This window comes from Stegostoma tigrinum, chromosome 29 (assembly GCF_030684315.1).
Source record: "Stegostoma tigrinum isolate sSteTig4 chromosome 29, sSteTig4.hap1, whole genome shotgun sequence".
NCBI lineage: Eukaryota > Metazoa > Chordata > Chondrichthyes > Orectolobiformes > Stegostomatidae > Stegostoma > Stegostoma tigrinum.
Genome location: NC_081382.1, coordinates 5,942,714 through 5,953,717, shown reverse-complemented (window position 1 = coordinate 5,953,717; position 11,004 = coordinate 5,942,714).

Below are 11,004 nucleotides of genomic sequence, written 5' to 3'. Positions count from 1 at the left end.
ATTAACATTACAAACTGCTATTGGCAAAGCTCTCAGCGTGGTTTCTGCTCCCTCATAATGAAAGACACCCACTGTGTTCCAACTCTGTTCTGTGCTGCTGATTTCTTTCTATCCTGGCCTACCCTACCCTGAAGATATAAAACTCTTCACAAATATTCCAATTACGCACTCTCTCCTTCAATGCTTTATCTCTGATTACTTCCTCCTTATCTCTTAGAGGTTTAAAGCATGAACCTAATCCCTGCTTTTCTTTATGGCTCCAAGCCCCGCTGCTATTTAGATGAGTATTAAATGCACATTGGGATATAAGCAGGTCAGCTGCATTGTGGTCAAATTGGCTCCCACGTGCCGCATGGTGACTGCGAATATATTTCAAAAGAATTTAATTGATTGTACAGTGCCTTTGATACATTTGAGGCTGTGAAATTTCCTACGTAAATTAAACTTTTTTTTCTTTCTGTCATTACATATAAGGGAGAATGTTACAGGCTCCCTCTGTGGGCTTGCAGATAGGAAATGAGTCTTAAAATTCCCCAGGTGGGCCTCCTGCTAGTCCCCAGTAATTGTAGATTGATGGAGTGGGGGCAGGAGAGGCTTAGAGAGATCCTTACCCAAATGCGCTTACCCAAATGAGGCCCACAAATGGCCACCTTTATTTAGCAATTTAAGGACTGCATCCCACCAGCCTCAATTTTCAGGGAAAGAGGAAAAACAGCACATAACCCGGCTTGGCTTTCAAGCAGGAAGATGGTATATGAGGACTGGTTTCCAAATTGGGTGACGCCCTCAATATTTGCATTTTTGTCCCCTTCAGCTGCTCTCTCCTTATCCTCCCAATTTTCAGGCTCTTCATCAAAACTCTCCAATATGCTCCTGGGGTATTGTCTGACAGCTCTCTAAAGAAGGACTTAAAATCAAGTGAGGGGGAAAAGAGCAACAGTTCTTGGAGGATTAAATGGCAGTAGCACTGCCATAATAGGCAGAAATTCCCAATGATTCTTCAAGTGGAGAGCAAGAAACTCAGCCATCCAAAAAATCATGACCAAAAATAAATATAAATTAAACAGAATAAGTTTGCGCTGATAGTAGATTTCAGTGTGCAACTGCTTCAGATTTCAGTAAATAAAATTGAATGAGTGATGCATGGTGGCTCAGTCACTAGCACTGCTACTTCCCAGCGCCAGGAACCCGAATTCAATTCCAGCCTCAGGTGACCGTCTGCGTGGAGTTTGCATATTCTCACCACGTCTGCATGGGTTTCCTCCAGGTGTTCTGGTTTCTTCCCACAATCCAAAGATATGCAGGTTAGGTGGATTGGGCATGCTAAATTGCCCATAGTGTCCAGGGATATGTAGGATAGGTGGATCAGCAATGGGAACTGCAGGGATAGGGTAGGGGATTGAGTCTGGGTTAGATGCTCTTCAGAGAGTTCATGTGGACTTGTTGGGGCTGAATGGCCTGTTTTCACACTGTAGTGATTCTATGCTCACAAGCTTTAACCTTCAGAATACCAAAATCTATCCAGAAAGGAAACAAAACTCATAATAAACAGAGAAATATTGAGAATGACAAAGAACAAACTGAAAGGGAGAGTAACAGTTGAGGGTAGCACAATAAATGGATAGGATCCAAGAGCAATGTGCACCACATGAAATGAGAATGTAACTTTCCAACATGATAGATAAAGCTTCACATCTGAATCTCATAATTTCTCAAAAATTTATAACAAATGCAGGTTAGTTCATTTGTTATTAATTTAGAATAATCTTACTGTGTATGCAAAATTTGGCATACAATTTGTACCACAATAACGCAACCATCAATAACTCCTCATTGTTAACTGTTATCTTCAGTGCTTTATCTATGCTTTGTATTTTTTTTTAAATTCCAATTTAGGCTGCAGTCTTTAATAAAAAAAATAAAATTTTCAGAGTTCAGAATCAAACTTCATAAAATCACAGTCCTGCATCTGTCCAAGTGATAAATTAACTTCCTAAAACACAAAAGATTCCTTGGCAACAAGAATCAATGCCTTGAATGAGAAGAAGTACAATGAACTGGAAGAGTAGACTTCATAGGTTCCCTGGCATGTTAATTGATACTTGGTATTTGTGGGTTATGACTCACTCAGAGAATTCAAGTTTGTGTGGTACGTATATTTTTATCATGTTGTAGTCAGGTGCTATGAATTGATGGTGAATGCTCCAAATTTCTCTCCAGCATATGGCTGATGAGAAATCTCTCCCATCCGACCATTTGCCAATGGCATGCTAGGAAGATTTCCAATGCCAGGAAGATTGATCATCAGAGATAACAAGGTGCAGAGCTAGATGAACACAGCAAGGCCAAGCAGCATCAGAGGAGCAGGAAGGCTGACGTTTCGGGCCTAGACCCTTCTTCAGAAAGGTTGATCATCAACCTGTTTGTACATACTATGATAATAAAATGTGAGGCTGGATGAACACAGCAGGCCAAGCAGCATCTCAGGAGCACAAAAGCTGACGTGTCGGGCCTAGACCCTTCATCAGAGAGGGGGATGGGGAGAGGGAACTGGAATAAATAGGGAGAGAGGGGGAGGCGGACCGAAGATGGAGAGTAAAGAAGATAGGTGGAGAGAGTATAGGTGGAGAGGTAGGGAGGGGATAGGTCAGTCCAGGGAAGACAGACAGGTCAAGGAGGTGGGATGAGGTTGGTAGGTAGATGGGGGTGCGGCTTGGGGTGGGAGGAAGGGATGGGTGAGAGGAAGAACCGGTTAGGGAGGCAGAGACAGGTTGGACTGGTTTTGGGATGCAGTGGGTGGGGGGGAAGAGCTGGGCTGGTTGTGTGGTGCAGTGGGGGGAGGGGACGAACTGGGCTGGTTTAGGGATGCAGTGGGAGAAGGGGAGATTTTGAAACTGGTGAAGTCCACATTGATACCATATGGCTGCAGGGTTCCCAGGCAGAATATGAGTTGCTGTTCCTGCAACCTTCGGGTGGCATCATTGTGGCAGTGCAGGAGGCCCATGATGGACATGTCATCTAGAGAATGGGAGGGGGAGTGGAAACGGTTGGCGACTGGGAGGTGCAGTTGTTTGTTGCGAACTGAGCGGAGGTGTTCTGCAAAGCGGTCCCCAAGCCTCCGCTTGGTTTCCCCAATGTAGAGGGAGCCACACCGGGTACAGTGGATGCAGTATACCACATTGGCAGATGTGCAGGTGAACCTCTGCTTAATGTGGAATGTCATCTTGGGGCCTGGGATAGGGGTGAGGGAGGAGGTGTGGGGACAAGTGTAGCATTTCCTGCGGTTGCAGGGGAAGGTGCCGGGTGTGGTGGGGCTGGAGGGCAGTGTGGAGCGAACAAGGGAGTCACGGAGAGAGTGGTCTCTCCGGAAAGCAGACAGGGGTGGGGATGGAAAAATGTCTTGGGTGGTGGGGTCGGATTGTAAATGGCGGAAGTGTCGGAGGATGATGCGTTGTATCCGGAGGTTGGTAGGGTGGTGTGTGAGAACGAGGGGGATCCTCTTAGGGCGGTTGTGGCGGGGGCGGGGTGTGAGGGATGTGTTGCGGGAAATACGGGAGACGCGGTCAAGGGCGTTCTCAATCACTGTGGGGGTAAAGTTGCGGTCCTTAAAGAACTTGGACTATGAACACCCTTTCCTTGGTCATCAGGTCCTGCGGTGGAATTCAAACCCAGAGCTTCTGACACTGAGGCAGTCGTTATACCAAATGCACCATGAGACCTCAATATAACCATTATCGTACAGGTAAAAATAAATGTAAACTACTAAAGAAACTTCAGTTACTTACATTGTAAACCAACTTTCTCAGTTCATCAACACTGTTCAGTTGTGAAGAACGCTATAAGATATATTCTTAGTTTTTTCTGATCTAGTAAAAAGTAAGTTGACATCAGAACTTGCTGTGGAAATAACAATAAGTTTAATCCACACACCATGATGGAATTTATGAAGAACAAAGAAAAGCCTGCCATAAATTTAAAGATATGCAGCACTCTGCCACTTGTCTTGCAAAATAGGGACATCACTCACAAGCCCCCATGACTTTAAAGAAATTGCTGCATTGGTAATGTTAAAACAAGCCAAATTTGATGCAGAATGTTAGAAACAAGGTGCCTTCTAAATTTTTTCAAGTTGTCTAGCCATTTCCTTCAAGAGCACAGGTCCTTTTTTTTGGGGCAGCTACATGTAAATAGTAACTTTGAGGGGGAACGTATGTGTGACCTGTGTGGAACTTTCTTTTTTGCCGTGTAGGCTTTTAGCAAGATATGGCCTGATAAAAAAAACTTAAGACTCCTTTTAATGATGAAATTTATGCTTCTGAATCACTGCTGAATCACTTTAGTTAGGAAGGGAACAAATGGACTTGTGAAATGTGATCCTTGCAGCTACTAAATTGTTCCTAGAAATTTTAAAATTTGTTGTTTTTGTTTTTCCTATTTCTTTGTCACTCTAATCTCTTTTTTAATTCAATCTTTCTGTCCCACATTTCTTTCCATACTAATTGAATTTTAATTAACTCTAATCTCTTTTTTGTTAATTCTTTGTTTCTTTATTTACATTTAAACTTTCATTGTTATATTGTTCACCGAGACCTATGTGTCTTAATGACCTCACAACGTCATTAGCAGTTTATAACTCCAGCAGTCTGCAGGGCACAGACATTTCCAGTTGAAAGCTAACACACAGAGCACATTGCAAATGCCCACCCTAATTGACCCTTCTCCCCTATTTGGATAATCTGTATTTCTTTCAGTTTAAAGTTAATCTTTGTTATATTAAAATCATATTAAAATTACTTTAGATAAGGGAGAGAACTCTAGCCGAATTTCACCTCCACTCCAAATTCTCCCATTGCTCATAAACAAAGTTAGTATGTTGTTATCAGTTTGGCACATCTTGACACTATTTTTGGCCTTGATTTTTTTTAGGCTCACATTAGTTATTAAATAAACAGCCCAATATTCTTCAGCGCTACATCATTTACTTGCTATCATTTTTATTCAATGATTTGCCTTGAATTATAGTCTTTCATTAGATTAATATCATAAAATTTCAGTAAAATCTAAAATGTTGCAATTAGCAAATTACAGTGTGTTAAACTGCCAAATGTAACTTTCAATAAAATATGACACAAACACAATTTTGCATCAGCATTTGTGAGATTGAAACAAATTCGTAACTCATTAATGAGGAACAGATTTGCTGAACACAGGTGTTTTTCTCATTGTCTCAGATTTTCAGAGTAATTATGGTACAGATATAATTACTAATTTGTTTTTGAACAGATGGATAAATAAACATTGCTGCCAGTGTTTATTAAAAATGTCTGAGCAGCTGCTGGCCTCCCTTGTGAAGTAGTAATTACTGCTAAGTATTGGATTACCACCAGTGGTACAACAGTTCAAACAACACCAATTAGACATTAATCTTACCACATAGGTCCATTATGCTGTGTGGCTTTACAATCAGCAAAGTTAAGACAACAGCAGCCCCTAGTGGTTGCAGTGAGGATCTCTAACACCTATCTGTTACAAATCCAACTATCCTCTGCTTCAACCTCAAACATTACCAGCAGAGATGAAAGATCTAGTGGTTTAAGTGTTTAGATTATGGCAAAGAGTGCCCATACTACATTCCTCTGATATATGCCTATAAGTGCAAAAGTCTGAATATCTATGTTGGACAAGCCAAGAAAGACAACAGGCAGAAATTTACAAGGGCCTAAATGACATGGGCTGTGGAATATGGAAATAAAAGCAGATACCTGGTGACTTTGTCTTGCTGTTAACTGCAATAGGCCTCCATGCTGGTCACGACACAATAGCACCTCAGGGTACAATCTATGGGCACCAGGTGAATACACCCTTCCTCCACGGACATTAGCATCCAATAACTGTCAACACTGCAGGATTCTCATGACACCCGTCAGAAGTTAGGAAGTCATGTTGAGGTTACACAGTACATTGTTGAGGCCTCTTCTGGAATACTATGTCCAATTCTGGTGGCCCAGTTAATGGAAAGATATTATTAAGCTGGAGAGGGTTCAGCATAGATTTACCAGGATGTTGCCAGATATGGAAGGTTTGAGTTATAAAGAAAAGCTAGAAAGGCTGGGTCATTTTTCACTGAAGTATAGGAAGTTGAGACATGGCATTATAGAAGTTTATAAAATAATGAGGTGTAGAGATAGAGTTAATGGTGGTTGTCTTTTACCAAGGATGGGGGATTTCAAGACTAGAGGGTACATTTTTAAAGTGAGGGGAAAGAGATTTAAAAAAGACATGGGGCAAATTTTTACACTAGAGTCGTTCGTATGTGAAATGAGCTTCCTCAGGATATGCGTACAATTACCACTTTTAAAAGACTTTTGGATAAATACACGAATAGGAAGGGTTTAGAGGCATATGGGACAGGAGTAGGCAGGTTAGTTAGGTTAGGATTAGGTTAGTTTGGGACTGTGTTCGGCATTGACTAGTTGGACCGAAGCGTCTGTTTCCGTGCTATATGACTCTATGACTCTCCAGTCCTCTTGCAGGTATTTAGGAAACATAGCACTGTACGGACACTCCAACAACCAGCACTGGGGGCCAGGGAAAACTGAGCTCACTCCACACATCCCTCCACACTATGAGCAGGGCAGTGTCAGGAGACACCCAATCAGCAGGAGGAACGATATACAGGCACCTCAGAGGTCTTGTCTTAAGCCACTCTAGAGAGATGGCCAGGGACTTTGCTTTGAACTGTGCCTGCTCCTCTCCGACCTGTGGAAGTTAAAACCAAGAAGGTCTGGGACCTCTTGAAAAATGTCCCTGGGGCCACTCAAACAAATCTCCAAGCCAATGGAACTGCATTGCTGAGAAGGCTCCCTTTACCCCACCTGCAGAAGGTGAGACAGCACTAAAAGCAATGGGAGGAAAAGTAAAAAGAAAAACACAGAGAATTCTGGAGAAACTCTGCAGGTCTGACAGTATCTGTGGAGACAGAAACAGAGTTAATATTTCAACTGCTCTGACTCTTCATCAGAATATTAGACAGGGCTATGCAGCTATTTGCACATGGTAGGAACTCCATGGCAATCAATTGGGGGTCATGGCCTACCGTTTAGGAAGCCTTGTAATAAACTCTTGATATTTTCTGTCTCACTGAGTACATTTTATCAAACATTGTTCAGCTCTCCTATCTGACTGCAATGTCTGCTTGTCCCTTTTCTTTAGTGAAAACTGAGGCAAATATGCATAAAAACCAATTTTCCTTTAACTATCCTCTTGCTCCTGGATCTACAAAAAATCTTTGAATTTTCCATGATTTTGTTTTCCAATACTTGTTCACCTCCTCTTTTTGTTTTCCTGAGTTTGTTTTAATTCCATTCATAGACCTTTTGATATTTCTCTAAAATTACTGCAGTCCTGAGCATTTGGTATTTGTCAGAAGTTTTTCATTTTTCTTTAGCCACCATAAAGGCTGTGGATAACAACTAGAGGTTCTATTTTTTTAATCACCCTGTTTTCTTTAAGGGAACATTCCTGCACTGAACCCTCACTAGTTCTTCCCTGTATCTCCCTTACTAATCTAGCACTGAATTCCCTTCAGGTGCCTGTTTCCCGTTCACTTTAGCCAAATCTCATCACAGCTCAGTAAAACTAGTTCTTCCCAATTAAAAAAAACATATAATTTATCTTTGTCCATTTCCATATTGGAGTTATGATAATTATTTTGCCAAATTATCACCCTACTCATGCCTCTTCCACCTGTCCAACTTCATTCCTAAAAACCAAGCTCAGAACCATCTTCTCCCTTGTTGGGTTTGCCATGCACTAGTCAAAAACAAATCCCGAATGCATTTTAAGAACTGTCTCCCTTTGAATCATTCACTTTAATTGTTCCTAGTTAATAATGAAGTTCTTGAAATCCCACAATAATTGTGCTGATTGTTTGCATCTTTAAGAGATTTGCTGAAATATTTATTCCTGTATTTCCCTCTAATTGTTTGGGGGATCCCTGCACACTCCTGTAATGTGATTGCTCCTTTCTTGTGCTTCCATTCCAAACACAGGAACTTAATTTGATAATCCTTACTTGTATAATTCCTCTTCAGAGTTATAATTGCTTCTTTAATCCATATTGTGACTCCAACTCCTTTCCACCCCTTCCTATCTATCCAGCAAGCATCTTTGTTGCTTTTTTTATAGCAAGATGTGCTCTTACATAAAACTGCATGTTTTTTTCCCCCATCACCATATCACCCTTTACCCCTTTTGTCCTCGATCACTAAATCACCCAGGTTTCCTCTCAATGAAATTACACACAATGTCTGGCAAGGGCAATGCAGACGACCAAAGGCGATGTAGAAGGTAGAAGCAAAATTAAAATGGAGTTGGAAGGGAAAATAAATGTTGGTGAATCTACAAAATTCACTACTCAGGGTGCAGTGGAAATTAAATAAATTTAAGGATAGACTAATTCTTAACTTGTAATGATTTGGAGGGGTTTGGAGAGTAGACAGCAAAGTGGAGAATGGGCTGGATGAGATCAACCATGATCATATCAAACGGCAGAGCAGGCTAAAGGGGCTGAGTTGTCTACTCCTGCTGCAAGTTCTTACATTCTTAAAATGATTGATTGATTTATTTGATTTTACTTATGTATTTATCATCACGTATTTTGATACAAAATACAGTGAAAAGTGTTGTTTGGTGTTGTCATTCTCCAGCACCATCTTAAGACACAGAAAAATAAACCAAAGCCAAGGCAGGAAAATAAAGAAATAACAAATAGTGTTCAACTTTACAGTCCTTCTAGTTTAAGTGCTCAGCTAAGGGCCATGGGCCTGGTGGCCAGCCATGAGGTACCGCATTGGCCCAAACTCGACTCCACCACTGCTTTGAGTCTGCTTCGGGCCCACCTTGCCAATGCAGCCGGGTCTCAGATTGGGTCCAAACTCACCTCCACGTCTGCTTCCATGAGTGTGTGCTGGATGAAGACGCTACCAGGAACCCAGACTCTCCTCCGTCGCAGCAGCCATGAGTTGGCATTAGGACCACCACGTCAGAAGCCGCAGGGAACTCAAACTCACCTCCAACATTGCTGCCACGAGTCCCTGCTGTTGGGCCCACTCAAGTTTGCACTAGGCACATTCGCTAATGCCATCGCCGCAACCAAGCTCTTCCCAAGAGGGAAGTTTCAGAAAAGAAAGAAAAATGAGAAAAGAAGAAAAAGAAGGAATAAAGAGAAAAACGGAAGGAGCAGGCGAACCCTGGGCTCAGGAGCCCTATTCCGCCTCCATCGTAGTAAACAAGTTATAAAGCACTCCTGCAGTGCCAGCACACATCTTAAAGACTACAATGTCCAAACAAGAACACTTTAAAGTGCATTTTCAGAAGCATTCCTGTTAAGCAAATCATCAGGGTTGCAGGTAACTTGCTTTCACATTGGTTCAATGGATTCTGATAAAGCCACTGCATGTGGAGCAGATGGTGCTTGAAGGGTTGGATTTACGAGATGTTTCTAGGTTTGTATGCTCCTCCAATGATTCAATGTGCCTCTGTACATTCCAGAAGAAGGTATGTATATCTCTACATATTCACTGCTTTCCCATCTGTATTGGGTACAAGTTAGAGACTTCGATGAGTAGGTAGACATGTCTTCAAGGATGCTTTGAAAACATCCCTAAATTGTTTCCCTTGTCCTCCTGAGAGTCTCTTGCCATGACCAAGTTCTGAATATAGCATGACTACATGCTCAACCCAGTAGGAATGGTATTGACGGATTCACATTTTGATACTAACTAACTGTGTTGGAGAAGAGTGCTATTGTTAGATCACTATCAAATCTGGAGGATCTTGAAAAGACACCTTGGTGGTACTTCTCCAATGCTTTGAGATGCCTGATGTATGTTGGACAAGTAGCTGAAGCATATGAGATTGCAGGGATCACTGCTACCTCACAAACTATGACTTCAGTTCTGGTTTTGAGATCATAATTTTTTCCTCAATGAGCTAAAGATTGAGTTGTCACTTTGGATGCATTATTCAATTATTAATTTCTTCGTCTATGTCTGCCTTCATTGAAAGGAGTTTTCTAAGATAGGAAAATGGTTCATATTTTCTAGGCTCTCACCACTGATCTTTATCATTAAACAGACAGTGTTACGTTGTAGGACCTAGTTGGAAGATGGCTTTGTTTTTGGCATTTGGGAGAGGGTTGATTTTCTCATTTGGTTTGGAGTATGGTGACAAATTTCTTCCCTCTGCAAGTCACCCAGACATGAAGATAGCTATGGAAGAGGAACAGGCAGTCAGCAGTAACTATAAAGCACTATTAAAAATCTTCTTTTTTAAATATATTTAAAATCACCCTGCTCAGAGATGTTATTACACACTTCTAGAGTATGTTGGACTTGAACTTGGGTCTCCTATCTCAGAGGTAAGAAAACTGTCTGTGCCACAGGGATCTCCCCTTTTTGAATTTAGTCACAATCACAAAAGCATCACATCTGTGAAACATTACAGTCTACATGATTGGCTCAGACATCCACTTCTTATATTATTGGTATACCACAGCTGCAATGCATCCTACTTGCAGAATGCATTACAGAAATTTGCCAGAATATCTTCAGTAACACCTCTTGAACCCACCACCTCCATCACCTAGAAGGACAATAACAACTGCATAGATACACCAACTTCTCTGAACCACTGAAGTCATACTCCAAGCTGGCTTGAACATATACCACAGATAACAAGGTGTAGAGCTGGATGAACCCAACAGGCCAAGCAGCATCAGAGGACCGGGAAAGTGGACTTTTCAGGTCTGGACCTTCTTCAGAAATGGGGGAGGGGAAGGGGATTCTGAAATAAATAGAGAGAGCGGAAAGGCAGATGAAAGATGGATAAAGGAGCAGATATGTGGACAGGAGACGGAAAAGTCAAGGAGGCGGGGTGGAGCCAGTAAAGGTGAGTGTAGGTGGGGAGTTACGATGGGGGTTGGGCAGTCAAGGGAAGACGGAC